At 43.3% G+C, this 20,081-nt stretch overlaps 1 protein-coding gene and 1 long non-coding RNA gene across 3 annotated transcripts in view; both read left to right on the forward strand.

The window, feature by feature from the left end:
• Window positions 1–20,081, forward strand: part of LOC135378490 (sulfhydryl oxidase 1-like) — a 157,867-nt gene that overhangs the window by 125,436 nt on the left and 12,350 nt on the right. The gene's annotated exons all lie outside the window — the stretch shown is intronic.
• Window positions 15,685–16,820, forward strand: LOC135378492 (uncharacterized). 2 transcript variants are annotated; one of them, XR_010418415.1, is made up of 6 exons: window positions 15,685–15,809; window positions 15,894–15,918; window positions 15,984–16,026; window positions 16,095–16,143; window positions 16,202–16,228; window positions 16,323–16,820. It is a non-coding gene; the product is annotated as an uncharacterized LOC135378492 (long non-coding RNA). The 2 variants fall into 2 exon arrangements; XR_010418414.1 differs by lacking the exon at window positions 16,323–16,820 and having other exon boundaries at window positions 16,202–16,308.

Raw genomic sequence — 20,081 nt, forward strand, 5'->3', positions numbered from 1 at the left:
CAGAAGTACTGAATAAAAAAAATCTGATCAGGAGAAAAGCTCAGTAGATTCGTTGTTGTAGTACACCGCGTACAGTTGTTCAAAACAATTAGTTACGTAAAGATCACTCTCAGAAAAAGAACAAAAAAAAACGGGTAGTAAGCGTCGAAAAACGATCAAATTCTTAACCGTTATTCTATGCGTCATGGGCTTCCACTTAGAGCTTTTGACGGATAGTAAAGATCAAGAATGTGATCGTTTTTTGACGGATATTTTAGAAGTAAGCCATTGACTTCTATATTTTATGCGTAGAGTCATTATGCTTATATTTATTCCCCTTATTACGGCCGTATACCACTACTTATACCGGATAGTATACGTCAACACAGAACGCTGAATAGGCGTTACAGACCACTTTGTCGCTGCAAGGTAAACTACTTTGTACAGCGTTATCTTCAAAAGAATTTGCATGCAAAAAACTGCGAGGATTGAAAGGATCGTACAAAAAGCGACACTCGAGGTGCTTCTCCGGCGAAACGGCTACGCCTGGTACTGCGCGCTTCACGCGCACAGACAGGCAATCACTTTTTTAGGTATTTATCGCAGATATTCCACACTGCGAATGGCACTCTACGCGCAGCGCAGCCACATGAATGATAAGTGACTCCCGCATATGGGGATTACGAGCACACATCACTGTACAACACAACACTGTGCGACTTACATTCACAAATAAAATATGCTTTTCCCATCTACCTCCATTATCATCTGTTATGTTCTGCATGGCCACTGCTTTCTGCTCTCTTTATTGCATGCCACAACTCTGTATTACAAATATATATTTAAAAAAAAAATTGCTCGTTCTGGAATTTTCCCCACGTAACCACTGACCTCCTTATCTTTCGCTATGCTTGCGAATTCTTGCCTGTTGTCCCGTTTCGTCCACGTGTTCGTGAACCTTCCATTTTTCTGCAACCGGTCTGTAGCCTAGATCACTACGTTCACATAATCCCCTCCACACTCTAACAAAGCAGCCATTCACTCCCGCCGTAAAAACCCGTACGGACCTTTCTTCCCTCCGGGCTGTTGACCCACAATTCGCATGAACCTTTAAACACGTCACACCTAACCCTTTAAATACCATGCCAATGATGAGGACGGTGCCCAGAAGAAGAACAGTCTCTGTTCGAAATATCGGCGGCTTCTGTCCTGAGGCAACTCCCTTCCTACATCTCTACCGGTTCGCTGGATTTCTACCCATCTATTATCTATGCTTGTTGCGTATGTGTGTGCCATGTGTTGCAGAACTGTGCCTTCGAAAGCGATTTTGTGCAGCATAAGGGTCACGGCACGTATGCCGGCTACAGAGTTAACAGTCACATTGGCAGTAAAATACACAAATTTTTCTTACAGTGTATCGTGGAAATTCCTCAAAGACAGATACAGCTTGAAATAAACAGGGAGGGAGGGCAGCATTCACTGCAAACGAAACTGCTCAGTGCAGTATATATTACACTGAACACAATGAGTCAAAGTTACATTTCGTTCAGTCTATCGCAACCATAGTTACACAAATGCATAAATTATGCCATTGCATAATTTAACTAGAAGAAGTTTTTGAGCAAGGAGCATCTGAACATTTTTTTCTTCACGATGGAAATTGATGTTCTGAGGCTGGAACATGGAAGTAAGGACAAACACACAAAGCATCAAAAGGAACACAATGGAATGGTAATCCAGAGGGGTTCGAGCCCCACACTCTAAATCAGGTACCGTCTGACGACCGCTCATTCAGAAGGTAAAAATTGCAATAATGTAACCCCTGATCTGGAGGGTACCGTGAACCTGCTAAAGCCGAGGAGGTACAGAACACGCCTTTCCCCAGGAGTTTTGCCGGAGGTGCTCATCACCCTTTCTCTCTCTTCAGTACCTTCTCCCGCTGTTATTCCCCAACCGTGCACACACAAAAATAAAAACAGCCGGGTCCATTTGAATTCTTTATTAACACGCAACAGTACCACAGAAATATCTCCGCGCACACACTCTAAACCAGGTAACGCATATGTAACGGTTAAGTACCGCTTGGCCAGGAGGTACATTTTTTAAATGTACCTCTTAAACTCAAGAGGTACACGTGCCCTCACATGCGGTACATGCAACAGATAGCGAGCAGCGATTTAGGCCTATCCGTCGGGGTGGTCCCGCTGCTCTACGATATATTAATAGCCCCAGGAAGCTACGCTGTACGATAAATATGACAAACAAATACCTTTATTCGAAAATTACATCCATTTCAGGGGTATTGCTTGTCCATCGCGAGCATGCATTGTCATCATGCGCAAACGCCGAACATACGGGGCACAACGTATATGGATGAACGCTGACCACTGCATCTCTCCTTCACCATTCCAGTTGCTCTGTGGTGACGCTTCTTTATCTCTACCACACCTTTGGATTGCTGTTCTTCCCCAACTTCCGTTTCTTCCGCAGAACGTAACACGAACCACAGGAGATGATTGGCTCACCCATTTACGACATCGCCTGGACGTAACACAGGAGAAAATACAATGTAAAAAAAAAATCCAACAACCGAAATAGCTTGCCTGAAAAACATGCCTACTTGCTTGTGTAATCCAGGTATAAAGTGCAATCTAGGCTTCTCTAATTCACGGATCAACGTTCGTGCATGAAGCGCAAAGTTCGTTGTCTCCGTCCCTCAGTCGTTGTGTCCAGCCTGCCGGTGATCAGGACCACTGGGAATCAGAGCGAAGATGAACGAAAATGCGTCGTGCGGACGAATAATTACTTCATAGATATAATACGCACCTTAAATGACTCCAATCTGGAAAGCGTCGAACGAGTTTCTTCAAAGACCGAGCAGACTCGTCCTCGCTCCTCGACGTTTCAAAACAAGCTGATTTGCCAGCGGTTGCAAGAAACGCATTCTTCCCAAACGTGCGATCCCTCACGGTCACGGGTCCTAGTTATTGCACTTTTTTGATAGAATGATAGCGCTGATCCATTACGGCACTGCTGCATAAGAGAATTTATTGACTCGTATTCGGAATCACGCGAAATATTTTTGCATCGCATGGAGATCGTGAGAAGGCGTTCGTACTCATGCGCCGGAAACACGCGGTACACATGAGGTACAGCTGTGATACTCCGCGCTTAGAAGGTGCCAAGCCGGTACGGATGGGTCTCGAAGCCCTTGTACCGCTTGAATTTCGCAGTGGTCGCGAACTGTACCTGCTGGTTGACGACTGTACCTCACGTGTACCACTTGGCACAGGTGCGGGTCCTCTTTCGTGCGGTACATATCGGGTGCCGGATTCAGAGTGCACGATAACAAATCGAGTAACATGCAACAAACTTTTTTTCCAACGAACTACCGGTATCTTCCTTGCTGATACGCAAGAGACGAAAAGACTGTTTGATGGGCACCTGCGTAAGGGAGAGCGAAATTTACTGCAAACAGATAAAATACCTACATTAATGTAGGTATTTGTTGAGTGACCCATTTCGAATGCGCACCACATGATCTGAAAATTTCATCAGAAGAATATAACTGATTGCGCTTTGGACTAACCTCGCATTCAACAAAGCCGGCACCGCTTGTCTTGATTCCTGAAACAAAAGATGTAACAAATATGGCGTGAATACCAAAGTCGACCTGAAAGTTCCTTTTCGGAATAACGTAACTATTGTAGTTTGGGCTAACCCTAAACAAGTGTTCTCCCTGTTCTCGCATTGAACGAAGTCGGCGCCGCTTCTCCTGATTCTTAAAAGAAAACATATAACAATTATGATGTGAATAGTAAAAGGTCAAGGTGCGTACCGATGTCTTCCCTCATAAGCGCGATGCGATTTAGAAATCTCGCGAAACGCAATCCAACGGTCGCAAATTACGCCAACATGCAGCCGGGCGGCCGGACCGCCGGGCTAACCGGCAGAAGGAAACAAACCAGTTCGGCAGCAGCGCCGTTAGGGCAACTCGTACTTTTTACGCTTATATAGACAGTCAGCTTATTCACTTTTTAATAAATTAACAATAATATTAAACCGTTGAGTCGAGTCTAAAAGAGTGTCAATACAATATGAATAAATTAGCTTCAAAAAGGCTGGTCGGCGATCTTGTGTTGTGTGTGCGTGTGTGTGTGTCTGTGTGTCTGTGTGTTTTTTTTTTTTTTTTTTTTTTCACTGATCAGTTTTTTCTCCCCTCCTTGTGCCACTACTTGTAATAAAGGTTGTTCTGTCTTTTTGCTCCTCCGTCATCACGTCCTCATTCAATATGAATTTGCTATCTTTTTTAGGGACTGTGAGAGATTGACACTTTGTACGCGTGCTTCGTACCTGAAGCAGAAAATAGAACGGAGAGCCCAAATATTTTTCGGACTTTATTTTACAACACTAGAAATTTTAAGCGATTCATTTACTGTCTTCCAGCTAATTCAAACTATTTTTATTGCGGGTATGTGCACAAGTACCACAGCATATTAGGTATCACCACGGTGGTATCACACATTCAGACCATTCAAGTCCTTTTAGACGAGTAAGAAGTTTGCAAAACATATCACAGTTAACACAGGTATACAGGGTGTCCCAGAAAACGTGTCATTGAATTATAATAAAAAAACTACGCCACCTAGAACCGTGCGGTCAACAGCATTTGTTCTTATTAAGTTTTTGCCACCTCCTAATGTGAATGTCATGTACTCCAAGTTTAAGTATGTAAATATTTGCGAACTGAACTCGGAAATTTGCCAAGTAAAGGTCACTTTTTTACCCTACCAATATGAAGAGCGTGCCGAATTCACTCCAATTCATGATAATTCACAGTCATATTCACGAGTAATCCCATCAGAAAAAATAGCCGAATATCACGCTTTTCGGAGCACCGCACCATAGCGCGCGATGACTTTTTGAGCGCAATCGCTCTCAGTGCGACGAAAGGAGGTTCCGAAGCCAACCCACAGAGTGATAGTAGAAAAAGTAACAGTTCCTAAAATTGGGGGAGGGAAAGCATTGTGGCAGCGAAAGTCGGACGTGATAAGCCGTGCCTGTTTTATCTCTTTCTGCGATGTCGGGGAGGGCTGGGTTTCCAACCTCCTTTCGTCGGACTGACAAAGATTGCGCTTAAAAATTCATCGTGCGCTACTCTGTGCGACCTCCATAGAGCATGATGTTCGGCTAATTTTTCCAATGGGATAGCTCCTGAATATCCCTGTCAATTATCATTAATTTGACTAAATTAGACACGCTCTTCACATTGGTGGGGTAAAAACGTGACCTTTACTTGGCAAATTTCCGACTTAAGCTCGCAAAAATTTACATATTTAAACTTACGTTACACGACATTCACATGAGGAGGTGGCAAAAACCCAGTAAGAACAAATGTCATTGACCGCATGACTCTAGGTGGTGTAGTATTTTTATTAAAATTAAATGACACGTTTTCTGGGACACCCTGTATACAGGGTGGTCCACCAACCATGATAGAAATTCATAGTAAAAAAAAAACGTTAGGCCCCGGAGAGACATGCGGTCAAGGGATTTTTTTCTGCCAATAACTTTTGCCACATATTGGTGACATTTTTATTTCATTTTAATTGACGGAAAGTTAATTTTTTGAATTGAACTCCGAAATTTCCCAAGGGAACCTAACGTTTTCTTTGCGGAAATGGGTTCCCATGGTCATTTTACTCAGTATAGCGCATAATCCCACTCGTAATACAATGGCAATTGCCGAAATAAATTCGCCGAAAATCCGTGGAAATGAGCCCTTGGCTCCGCCTTTTTTTTTTTTTTTTGACGGCTCGTAGTTTGAGCGCAAAGCTGCGAAGAAAGGAGGTTACATTGACACGCCACAGGAGGCGGGAAAGGGTTACAAGCCGTTGGGTGACCTCATTTTTGATCAGATAGCTCTGATTCCCGCAGTCACCGCGTGTGTGCGTTCTGTGGTTAAGGCTTGTAAGCATGTGCATTACGAGTGGGATTATGTGCTATACTGAGGAAAATGACCACGGGGAACCCATTTCCGCAAAGAAAACGTTAGGTTGCATTGGGAAATTTCGGAGTACAGTTCAAGAAATTAACTTTCCGTCAATTGAAATGAAATAAAAACTTTACCAATATGTGGCAAAAGTTATTGGCAGAAAAAAATCCCTTGACCGCATGTCTTTCCGGGGACTACGTTTTTTACTGTGAATTTCTATGATGGTTGGTGAACCACCCTGTATATATCACTCCTGGTATTTATGTATACCGACTGTATACGGTCATCCAGCCTTTGCAGCCGTTCACGATTCCCTGCATAGAACTCCTACTAACTAATGTTCACATGTAGAGCACACAGTAAACATCACAGTTGCATTTAAAAATGTTGTGAACTGTACTGTGCTGAGTCTGTTTGCTGCCAACTTCAGCCCAGAAAGCTGGGTAAGAAAAAACACTGAACTGTTCTAGTGCCTTGAAGTGCCTTTCTTCTGCTTTAGAAAACACAGTACTTAATACACCATTCTGTTTATATTACAACACCAGAAGAGCATCACTGCTGCGTTAATCTAGCCTTTTGGGACAACAGAGACCACGCCAAGTCAGAGATGAGACATTGTAGAGAAACGAACAATACAAAACTTATAGCGTACTTAGGAAACGAGTTAAACGTGCTGAACACAGCTCTTTTTGAAATGGGGAGTCTTTCATTAGCACTGTTTGCAAGAGTCCCAGTGTTTGTCCAAATGCGTTCGGATATTCCAGATCCTTCACATAATATACACACAGTAGCAGTAGCAGTGCCATTTCCATGGTTCATGTGCTGTCGAGAGCGACAACCTCCGTGTTTGTTATTATGGCCTTTCTGGAGCAGAAGTACAACCTTGGGCCAGGGACGCGCTCACCATTGGAGGGCTCCTCCTGATAAATGTAGAAAGGAAAACTTTCTGAGAAACCATTTCTGAAATAGGCGCATGAAAGCGCACTGCCACCTCTGAGAGATGCTTTTCTAAGCACACAGGAAGTAGCTGCTGCAATACATGTAGAGGAAAAATAATTGACTGTTATGTTCAAGGAGAATAATTAACCGCTGCGAAGAACGGGTACTCATTCATTTACATAGCAAGAAGCAATACAAAGACCTGGGACAACAACATACGACTGAGATTAGGTTAACTGATCGCCTTGATCTGAAATATTTATCCACATCTAGAAATGATGTTCCACCAATTTGCTTGGAGAATGTATGTAGCACATGGTTGAGTGTCCCCAACATTGCCTCTGTCGGCTGTTGAAAGCGTAGCTCAGGCTCACAGGAGAGCTGTAAAGATGCAAGAAATTAGTATGCACCCATTACATATAACGCTCATATACCCTGATTCTCTGTTATGGCGTACAATTATCACGTTATGTTTTTCTGTTTGACCCTGAACTTTTATTAAGAACTGAACTTTTAAGCACACTGCTTTCACCGGGATGATTTACCAGAAAAGCTACACAAACCACAGGCAGGAAATCAACATGTACAGACATATCACACATGCATGATTAAGAAATAACAAGATGCATACCCATATCTAAAACAGTCCTCAAGGTGCCGTGACATGCAGAGTAAGTTCAGTAGAGACAAAACAAAAAGAGTGTATGGGCTTAAAATAAACATATTAAACAAACGCTAAGAAACACACGCACAGAACCAAATGGATGGACCAACAGCTGGCAGCCCTCTGTGCAATGTGATCAAAGTGTTATGAATTCCGTTCCGCTCTCGTGCGTGCGACAATACATTGGGCAGATAGGCGATTGTTTGAATGAAAGACTACTTCAGCACTGCAGCAAACTGAAGTCTGAAGATTGCTCTCCTATAATGAAAGAACACAGTCTGTCGATTGTTTGAATGAAAGACTACTTCAGCACTGCTGCAAACTGTTCTAACGGTTCTAGCTCGCCACCACACAGGTCTATAGGCATGGGAGTCACGTATTCGTATTGCATCGAGAGAGCTACGAACAATATCAGCCATAGATCTCTATGTCTTTCACTGTGTGAAGTCGCCTTCCTGTCTCGGGAGCTGGCTGACTAGCCTCCCGGCAGGGTTGACCATTAAATGTTAGTTGTAGTTGAACACATGTCACAGGTGCCATGTCCATGCTTTTCTTAGCGTTCGTTCAGAAGTTTGTTCAGTATAAATTCACCATTTTAGTGAATATTTTCTATGCGTAACGCAGAGATACGTACAGTCTCTTGCTTCAGAAGATAGACTGGAAGGATGTCTACAGGAGCAGTCTTCCTCATGTTGTAGCTTGATTTTAGGAGCTCATTCACACGGCTAATATTTACTGGAAACGTACCTTCTCCAAATGCTTCAAGTGCCTGCAGGTTGTGCTATAGAGACACTAGTGAATTTATGAATGCATGTACATTTTCCTTTGCCTTTTTTTGCGTAGAATACATTCCAAAAAAAAGAGAAGCCATTGCTCTGTCATGCAGATGATGGGACATGCCAACACCTCTCAGCTTCATTGCTATTCAGCCACGCATGCGATCACTAAATTATACAAACCCAAAAAGCCAACTTTTTGGGGGAATTGCTGGCTAACTGTAGGGCACACAGGAGATCTCTGTATCAATTAATGATTGTTACATTGAGCTCGTCTAGTACATCTTTCGGTTCCAGTGGCGAAACACTGCTCACATCACCAGGTTCGTTTGTCTGTGGTTGTTGTCTGCATGTTTTTTTTTTGTCTGCACCCTGTTTGCGACGTCGCAACCGTTTCAGCATTCTTTTCAATGAGAGGTGAAGGATGAAAACACTCTGGAATCACAAGAGTAAGTTGCTGTCACATTCGAATGAAAGATGTGGCAGCCTTACCCAAGTAGTGCTTTTGCCTGAAGCGTTGTGCCTGGTGTGGTCTTTGGCCAAATAATCTTTTAATAACTTTTTCATAATTGCCTCTCCAAGGGATCGGTATCGCAAGCGTAAGCGCCATGACTCCTCATTCATAATGAGTCCATGTGCACTGGAAAAATTGAAACAGAAATTGCGAGTTCGGCGAGATGCAGTCTTCTTGACATGATTTTCGGTACCGGGCAAAGTACCCCAAACTTGTACATGAAGTAAAGTGCCAAGCACCTAGTACCTGTTAGAGTTTAGGTAGAGTACAAAGTATCATACTGCAAATGTACTCAAACTAAAGTACGAAGTCTGTTGCAAAGTACTTAAAATATGGATCAAGTACATCATATCGCTGGACGTTTGAACAGTTGGTAGGTGATACAACGTGAGGTAATTATGTTTGTAATGTTCTCTTTAGAAAGCTTTTAGCAAGCATTTCTGCAAAATGCTAGTTAGGTAACATGGATAGTTAGACATTAATATGAACCAAGAGAAATGATGTGTTGGCCAAGTGTTGTGTGTGTATTGCCAATTGGATACATCAGTACTTGAAAGGAAGGTACTGACGAAAAGTATTTAAAATACAGTACAAAGTAGACAAATTGAAATGTACTGTAGGTAAAGTATAATTAATGAGAAATGTACTTGAAGTAGCACATGAGTTATTGGTACTTCAAGTACTTCCCATCACTGCTATGCAGTCTCGCAAATGTAGCCCATGTCCTTAAATATGATAATGCTAAGCTTAACTAGAGGTTGCAGAGGCTTACAGCGTAACAAAATGTCATAGCCAAAGTGGTTTCAATAAAGAAGTGACAGATATGCTGGAAGGGAATATCGCACTGTACTAGCCTCCCAAGGGATTAAGAAAAAATTAACGTACTCTAGGAACTCAGTCAGTTCGTCTTGAAATTGACGTTGGAGTGTCCTCTCCCCTACAGGTGAGAGGCTGGCACCTTCAAGCAATGGCTGAACGTGATGTGAAAAGTGAGGCAACTCATTATTTTCAGACCATGTGAGTCGCTCCTGAAAAGATTACAGACAAAAGAATGTCACACTTGTGTTCTATTGAAATGTTATATTTAGGAAGTAAAAAACATCAACAGTTCAACATCAACACTCTAACCACATCATGATTACATGAAGAATAAATCATCCTATGTCCCATACAAATTTTATGTACAGCTTCAGCAATCTAGGGAGAGAAGTGTAGGCAGCGCGGGATACTATAGACACCTCTGCTGCATGTGTACGCGTAACATGGCCGTGGATATAACAGCTTTTCGGGTGACATGATAGCCTCATGATCAACATCCTTCAGCAAAAAAGCATTGACTTTAGCTGTAAATTCTTCCTGAACCATGAGGTTAACACGAAGGTATGTCGTTCCATGTACATCAATTACCGTGTTCACCCTTACAAAAGAGGCTGTGTCACTCTCATTCTTAACTACTAGTACGTCATCTTCCGTGATCACGACGTTCTTAATCACAGTAGATCTATAGCACGCAACAGTCTCACAAAGCAGGTTGGCTGGTAACCCAGCGTGTACCATGTTCTCATCTACCTCTAGTACTTTAGCACATAGAACACGTTCTTGGGTATTTAGGCAATAACCTATATTTGGTGCTCCAGAGCCATGCCAGAAGTAAGACGATGAGTGAATTTGGTATAGTTCAGCTACTGTGAAAGGCAGATTGTTGAAGTTGAAATACTTTTTGATTTAGGCAATGAGTTTTTTTGTTTCACAGCTCATTGTAGAGTGATGCTTTAACGGGCCAAAGTTATTCGCCTGCTCAACAAAGTGCACCAGCATGTGGTGTTTTGGCATGAGATTTGGTTCACCATAGCATTCAACATACAATTTACTATGTTCTGCAGTTGCAGATTCAAGATCGCTAATGCAGTTAATGGACAGCACAGGTGACCAGCACATCTGTACAATTTGGCACAGAAGCACAAGGCAACTCAAACTTGTTGTTTGGCACAAGGTCATTCACAATGAATGGGAGGTGCAGTAGCAGCATGAACGTTGCACTGGCTGAGCTCACAAGCTTGAGGTCTACCTCTAACAACCGTGGGTAATCGTTGCAACTGATGCTACCATGAAATTGGAAAATCTGAAGGCAATTATTCAAGGTATATGACGGGAAAAATATGCTGCATTTTTCACACAGTGCCTTAGGAACAGAGAAATTTCTTTTGGAGCAACACCTTCCAGCAGTACATGCATAGGGTCAAATAAAACATCAGTTACTAGTGAAAAGGTACTGAATTTTGTCAGCACTGACTCACCATTTAACCCAAAAGCTGAAGAGAGTGCTTTACGTTCTTGCTCTGTTTGTGTATTATTAAATTGTTCCACCTGTGTTGCGATTTCCTCATCAGTCCTGAGTGGACACTGCGTGTGATACTGACATTGACTAATGTTTGTAGATGGAATTTGCACCTCCGACAGGCAAATTGTACATTAGGTCCGAAAGATTCCTTGAAACCTCCAATGTTGTGACTTGCTAGGCTCCCATAAATGCTACAATGCTTCCTCTGTACATTACTGTCCCATTAATAGTGCTGATAGGAGCACCATCAGAGGCCATCTCATTCACAGTATCCATTGTATCTCTAAGCAGGAGGAGTCTTTGCTTCCGTGCCTTTCAAGCTTTTCGAGTGCCCAATACCTACAAGGAATATATTGGATAACTGGGATCGCACGTATGGTGGCATGTTGGCAAATATAATATAGAACACTGTAAGTTTGCCACGGTTCCTCCTCTTCATCCCGACGGCATTCGCAATTTCGATGTCGTCACAGTATAGTATCATACTGAGGAAACAATTTTCGTCGTTTCCACAGCTGGATGGTAACGCATGCGTGCTCAATCGTGAAGATCATGGAGTTTGCCGAATGAGCCTTTCTTCATTTTGGTAGAAAGCCAATGATGTACCTCTGGGTGTTTGAGTATATTTCCAAGCAAGCTTTTCAGCGGAATATAGTAGGCACTCTTCCCGTCACGTAGCGCTACTTGCACTGGCGGAACATAAATTCCTAGTTTCGCATAGTCTGCCTTGCGCAATTTGTCGCTCTGTAGCTGTGACAAGTCACATGGTATGATATTCCTCTCAATAATTTTCGTGATACATTCTACGATTGACTTGATCCCTTTTTCTTTTTTTTTTTGATGAGCTCTGTTGGGATTCTAGTGTGCGACAGAGGTCACGAATAATGGCAAGGTCGTCACTATCATAACCGCTCTCAAGAATATGATGAGTTTCAGCTTCTGTTGCATCATCACTGTAATCGAGATCTGTAACTTCATTTGACCCCCTGTTTCCCGCTGGTTGTGGTTCTTCGTTGCACGTGTTCCTTAAAGTGCAGGACATAACATGCTCTTTGTATCGCTTTCTATATCGAAGCCTTGTTCCACAATGTGGACAGGATAAACAGGGACGTTTATCGCCTGAACAGGCTTTTATGTGAACTTTAAATCTTTGGACATTCACTGTTGTCAAGCCACAGTTAGCACATACATGAGGAACTTTTTCCTTTGCTCTATCTTCGTAACAGTCAGTGGGTGCATTGCTAGCAGTTGAAGCAGCCGATGTTGTTGGGTGCATTTGGTCTGGTTGAAGTGGTGCTGTGCTCGGAGTCTGTGATTCTGTACCTGAGGCATTTTCCTCCAGTATCTGATACTCGCAGTCTACGTGTTACGAAAATACCACTTAGTAATTCATGATCACACACAAAAAAGAAGAAAAGATGAAATAGACGTAGTTACCTAATGATTTACAATACAATCAATATGATGTAGAAAATTGAACCATTTCATAAGTAAAGTATTTTTTTTATTTACACCATATGGTAAAATATGCAGAAGTGCATAGTGCAATATATGAGGGCAATGGAGGGTATGTGTCGCACGCAAATAAAAACACAATGCCGTAGTGAAGACAGAGTAGTTTAAAAAACAGCCTTCACATTTTTAGAACACTTCAAAAAACGGGGGGTTCATTCACATTTCTTGAACTCACCAGAAATATCAGAGAGGTACAAAATGTGTGGTGCGCCCTCATCTTGTGTGGCATCCACAGCCGTGCATTATGATGTATCGATGGGCGTGGACTGTGACGTATCTGATAAAATATCAAAGTATGGACATATGCAGATTATTTAGCGGCAGGAGTGATAGGGCACAGCATAGACAAGAATCTTGTTGTGTAACAACTATATGCACTACATGAGTGGACAAAGAAATTTTTCTGCAACTTTCAATTTGCTCGTGCTAAACTCCCAGCTGATCCTATACAAAAAATAAATGAAAAACAGCCGCGGTTTCGATAAGAGAGAATTCATGGGGATAATTATTTCTTTGGTCGTATGAATGGACAACCGACATTCTCCCCCATCCATATTGGGCAGAGTTGATCCAACGCTCGCTTTCCGCATGCCACGAAACACCTCTCGTCGCGATGCTGCATTAATCCACCGAATGCGACTCGATGTGGCCTTCACAGCTGAGTGGCGTTACCGCTTGAGACAAGTTGACTCTCCAACCTGCTGCCACCTTCCCGCCAACCTTCCCGAACCGCACTCTCCGAGTCTCTTAGTCAGCTGGACTCTCGCCCCTTCTCCCTATAGAAATTGCTTGGTCCCTGGCCCAATCCAGTCCAGCAACGATCTTCGCTAAATAGCTCTTTTACATTTGTGGACATCATCGGACTTCGATCGGTATTGTGAAGGTGCTCATTATTTCATTCCCCACATCCCCACCAGCAATGGGGTAGAGTATTGCCTCTGGCGATGAACCTCCCCACTCTCCATCTCAAAATAAAGTTGTTGTTGTTGGTCGTATGAACTATTTTTCTGAACCAAGACTGCATAGTTCGCTCGGCAGCATTGCTTTGAATGTATATTTGAAATTATTTCAAAAGAGATCTGATATTACAAGCTTTACTACTACCCCACCAGATCTTGTAGCGCAAAGTATCCACTGCCAAATAAATATGTACGTAGTTGCATCAGTCCTAGAATTTTTTTTAATTCCGTGTTAGCGCCCTGAAGCAACTGTGCCCGTGAGCGCCGTACAGATGTGGACAGATGGAGAGAGGAGTGGAGGACGGGGGAAGAATAAATTACTTCAATGTTAAACGCAGAACATTCTATAACGTCAAATGTAATACAAGCTTACTACACTATTTACGTCAATAAGGAAACAATGTACACTCACCCCTACCATGTCTTGCCGATGTTTCTCCGAAGATATCTGGAAGGAAAACAGTATCTTCATATACTCACATCTAAACTTACACTTAAGAGGTACCCACCAAGTGCAGAATGAACCACTGGTGAGTGGCCACAGTACTCGCACCACCCAAGTGGGAAGGGCCCGAACTTCCACACCTCCGGGCTACGAGAAAACGACGTGCGTTCACATGTGCTGCATCGGCCCCTTGCAGTGCCTCGTATGTCAGCCTTTGTTGGCCTGAAGACGTCCTGCAAGTTACAGGGGATAACATTTCAGAAGAGACTGCAGGGACATTTCAAAGCTTATACTGCAACCTTGAGTATTGTCAAGACACAGTAATTGAAATTATAACGATATTGAGGCTTACATGCATTACATGTATCATTTGAAGCAATGCAGAATAGTTTCAATAACCCAAGATTCTAAGTAGGAAATTATACCCACTCAGTGCCACACAGCGCACAAGTGTTGCAAAATTGCTACACCCGTCCAGGCACTGGTTTGCTCATGTACTTTGAGCATACATGAAATATACGTGTATCCTCTGCTTCTTTTTTTAAATTTCCTTTTTCACCAGAAGGCAAATGTTAATATTGAGACTGTCAGAAGTGTTGAGTACAACACAGTGCGAAAAATAAAGGAATTCAGGTTTTCCTTCATATTCTCGGTGCCGGACGATAGAAGGGTGCGTATCACCAAACTTTCGGAACACTGCTGTTCCTTTTTTTTTTTTCAGACGAATATCGGCACAATCGCCCCTGAAGTCGGCAAAGGACGCATACTAACCCCCCTGTCCCCCACTCCTTCCTGCTGTCCTCACCCCTTATGAAAATGCATTTTGTCTTTCTGCAGACTTCTTGTGAACCTCTTGTTTCCTGTCTTGACAGTGTGTTGACTTCGACTTCTTGTTGATCAAGTCAACAGGAATTGCTGTTGACATCATGTTGACAGTCTTTTGAAATACCTTATGTGTACCTTGTGTGGACAATGTACATAGGTGTCGTTGTTGACGCTTTGTGGACTTTCTGTGCACCTGTGTAATGAGTATTTATTTCGACCGTTTTATTTTATAGATGTATTTTGTATTATTAATTACTGCATTATCGGCCAGTAATGTCCCAGAGGTCGACCTCTGGGGGTACCGAGCATTTCCTAACGGGGTGGGGGGTGGCGGTATATATGTATAGAGGCATATTTGTGAATCTATTCATTGGGAGACAGGCTGTATGGGTAATATTAGCAATTTCAGGGTGAGTTCAAAAAAAAAAAAAACTCCCGGGAGGTAGACAGATCAGTGTTACCGTCTTTCCACTAAACAAAGCGGTATTTGAATCTGAACTTATGATCAAATGTAGCTTAAATGCCACTTTGCCACATTTTAGCTGCACACTAAAGCTCTAAATACATTTTCGTTGGCTTTGGGAAGGCGCTTCCGCGTATTATTTATATTTCAGTTTATTATGCAATATATTTCCAACTTATACGACCACATGAGGATCATGCACATGCGACAAGTTTGCTCCACATTTTGACTCTGCGCCGCCGTGCTTCACCCTCGCCCCTCGCCTCGTCACGAAGGAGTCATCGCCATTAGCATAATCGGAATGTCGTTGGAACCGTTGCAAGACGTTTGAACGGTCTCCGCGCTCGCTCGTCCATTTGTGAACAAAGGAGGCCGTGATTTTGCGTCGTATGGGGTAAGCTGTGTGATCGAAGTGTGTGATTAAGCTTCACTTGTATTCACACCATGAGTGTTGGCTTTTGTTGTTTGTTTGGAGCAGCGGCTGCAGTGTTGGGTCCCGTCAGGTAAGTGTACAAGTATCAGTTCGTGGCCGGTGTTGCTTCTGCTTATTTCATTCTCGTTGTTGCAGGCCATGAAAGAAGGAAGGAGGATATGATTTTGCGTCGTAATGGGTAAGCTGTGTGATCGGAGTGTGTGATTAAGCTTCGCATGTATTCACACCATGACTGTTGTGCTGTAGGTTTTTGTTGTTTGTTCGGAGCAGCGGCTGCAGTGTTGCGTCCCGTCAGGTAAGTGTGCACTTCGTGGCTGGTGTTGATTCTCCTAATTTCATTTTCCTTCTTGCAGGCTCTACTTTGTTGAACACTAAGCTGGGTGAACCAACTTTGTTGTTGCTATGACCGTATTACTCAGTTTTACTCACTTGTGTTTGAACGTTATTAATTTGCGATTGCACGCCCTATTTCAGACACATATCTCTCCAGCACTTCAGAGACGTCGCTGGCGCCGAAATTCTAGCTGTTTCACCGTGGGTCGCCAGAAGAACAGCAGATCATTGACTGTCAATTGTGCGACGCGACACTATGTGGCACGAAGGATGTGTACGTGTGAAATACGTAACTACTGTGTGCGCGGGATGTTTTGTATGATTGTGTCGACACTGGATACCACTTTCAAGGTATGCATTTTCGGAATAAAGTAGATACATATATAATTTTGCAGTACTTCATTTCGTGTATTTTATGCGTGTTGCGAGTAAGTGACCATATGCACTCTTAAAAATGAACTTCACCGCATAGCATGCTCCTAGCCGACCATCAACTCGAATGATATCGCTATGTGACCTGATTTGTTCAAAACGGTAGGCGCACGGCTTTTTTGTGATACTTACGCTGTTCATAATTGTCACAAAAATGGCGTACACCTCCCGTTTTCAGGCAGATAACGATATTCGAGATGATGATTGGCCAGGAGTGAGCTATGCGGTGAAGTTCATTTCTAAGAGAGTGGAGTCACAGGAAGTCTACAAAAAGTCTTCACATCATACGCGGGATGGTGTTACCAGAATTATGTTGACAGTACACAGAAAGAGAACAAAAAATTCCACAGCTATTCTGTAGCCAAATGTCTACAGAAAGTTGAGGGCCATAAGTCAACAAGAAGTAAACATATGATGTAAACATGAAAGCAACACAAACTCTGAAGAATGTTTGTTTTCCATCTTGACCTTGGTCTGTAGAAAGTAAACAGAAACTAAACACCCATTTTCATAAGGGACTTCATCTGTCGACATCTGATGCCGCTCATAGCTACAGTTGCTTCGCAGCGCTAACACGAATAAAAAAAAGAACACTGCGATGTGAGTATTTCTGGCATGGTGCGACATCAGGAGTGCCTACCGGGGCACAAATTTCAGCTAGAAACCAAGTGGACCATAAAATTGTTCCATTTTATTTTTCAAGTGGGTCTACTTGCTTTTCAAATAGATCACTTTGGAATTTGAGAAGCAGGAAAAACGAGTCTGACATGCAATTCCCTTCGCAATCAGTTTGTCGCACGTTTAGTATACAGCGTATTCTGCCCCAACAATTTATTTCTTTCTGTTTTTTCACAAGGTTGTGCACACTCCGCATGCCGTATCAAATACAGGCAAAGCAGACGCTGCATTGGCGCCAGGCCGTCTGACTCGCGCGTTCCAATATGAGGACAGAAACCACAACACGCGCGGTACTTCGCAAAAAACCAGTACTCTGCGGCCCTGCTACTAATTTTGTACGTGCTGCGATATAATCCGTGTCACCTTGATGTGCGAAAAATTTGGCCCTTCTGGGAGTAGTAACTCGAAGATAGTCGCTGGAAATGAACACAAAGCAGAGCAACTAAGTGCAAGCGGGCGAATGCAGTTTCCTTTGTTTTTTTTTTCACCGCTCTAGGGTCGTTATAAGCCTTCGTATTACACATGACAAGCAAAGGACGAATAATCTTACCTTTTCGTTTATAGCTCGCCGACAGACGCTTGCAGCCGACAGCGAAGTCTGCTCGCGCGCGTAAGAGAGTGTTGCGTTGCAGTAAGCGTGTCAGTCTTGAAATGTGACGAGGCACGGAATAGCCGGCAGTGCCGACTTCCACTTATTTACTTTGAAGGACTAAACTTTATGACCATTATTAGTGTTTATTAGTTGTGATGTATTAGTTATGACCATTATTACTTTATTAGTGTTTCATAACCAGCAATTCCTAAATAGTCACTTGATCACAAGAATTTGTCACGGGGCAGTAAAGTTTTTTGCTACACGATACGGCGTATCGAAACGGAAACTTCACTGATTCATCATCCGCTTCCCAGATGTTTATGAGGTGCGACCTCGGCGTCGCGAAAAGGAGTAGGAGGTTCGCGAAGGGTTCGCGACCCATCCAGGAGGTTCAGCTGGAGGGAAGCCCAGTAAACCCTCTATGTACCGCACAAAGGGAGCCGCGCTGCAGACCGAACCTTCTTAAAGAGACGGTTCTTGGAGGAGCGCCTCTTATGAACCTTCTCATTTCCATGAACCGTCTATTTCGTGCGGTACGCTGAAGGTACGGATTTTAGAGTGTACAGCAGGCACCTTTTTTAAGTAACTTCCTTTCTTTCTTCATATTTTTATTGTTTCCGCATTGAGCTGATGCTGATAAGGAGGAGTGCACAACAACAGGCTCCCATTCGGTCCTCTATCCATTTTGTGTGATGATAGGCATCAGTTAGACCCTGTGTATAGTATCTTACTACGGTGACATTTTTGGAACATTGAATAGCATTTTACAAGGAACACTTGAAGCAGCACATGCATCCCTATGCCGATAAATAAGCCCCCTCACGTAGTATACCCCAAGTAACAAAACTGAGGCGTCAACCTGGTTCCAGTGTCAGTGTCATATTGCTGTGCTGCAGGGCAAATCAGCATCTCCCACGTGTTACCAAGGAATGACTTTGCCCTAGGAGGCTTCTCAATCTCATCTGGCATATATTTCTGAAGAAAACCAAATGTCTTCCCATGTAATACAAGGACAAATACCGTTATGGGTAGCTTACAAATGTAATTGCGGATTGCTTGACTGTCCTTAACTTGAGGAAGCTTTTATGTTGATGAATGGAGCAGGGTTGACATCGGTGTAGGTCAGGGCAAGCGTGATCCTTCTTGCGGGGGTTCTTTGACCGGCAGGCATGAGTTACACGCGACGCAGTACTATTTCTGTGCCATGAAACTGCTTGAAAAGACCATACCGGCATGTGGCATGATGCTATCAATCCCAGGAAGGTCCCACTGCGGGTTCATTGCCTTTGGGAAAATAAATCTGCATGTAGTAACAGAGCTTTATTGATGAAGCAATCACAACTTACAGGTCACTTCAACAGGTGAGCTGTACTGGCCGTATATGCATGAGAGAGCGGATACCGTTGAGCAATGTACTGTACAGTACAACACTGAACAGGATGCTTTGCGCAATGTACATGCTGTTCAGGAGCAGGATCTAAGGTAGCTGACGGTGAATGCGTGGTATTGAGCAGTGGAGCACGGCTACGAGGAGTGCATTTGCTTCAAGACATCACGCTGAGCATTACATTACAGGGCAAACGCCAGGGCAAAACGTTACAACAAGGCAAACCTACAATAATAATTTGAAATGCAACTGCAAAGAAACATTTTGAAACTGAATCACTAACACAGACGGTTCGACAGTGGGAAACTCATAAAAAAGAAAAGAAAACGAATGAGGCAAGACTCACTTGTACCAAAATGATCTGCTTGTAGATGGCCACACATAAGGTACCAGCCCGGTGAACAATGGGCGTACGCATATGAATTTGCAGCGTGGAGATAGCCGGGACCAACTCTGGCCGACGTGCTTGCTGGCCGACGGCGTCCTTGGCTGACTAATTCGTGCAAAGTCGTCTCGTCCGATGCCGTTTCTTCCCGGCATACGTTTGACATGAAATTTAATTAGTTTAGTGTTATTAGTAAAATTTAGACTCACACTCATTAGTAAAATTAACTCAAGACACCGAGCCCAAAACGTGGCGGCTTACATTGGTGTTGCACGATGCATGATGGAGGCGAGTAGTAATAGTAGGGGTAGAAACTACGGCAACATTAAATGCCGGCACCCCGCCACCGTCGCGTCTGGTTCGTTCGCATATTTTTTCCCGCCCATCGGCGGCCGGCGCGTGTACGGAGGGTTGTCCGCGAGG

Source organism: Ornithodoros turicata, chromosome 1, assembly GCF_037126465.1.
Source record: "Ornithodoros turicata isolate Travis chromosome 1, ASM3712646v1, whole genome shotgun sequence".
NCBI lineage: Eukaryota > Metazoa > Arthropoda > Arachnida > Ixodida > Argasidae > Ornithodoros > Ornithodoros turicata.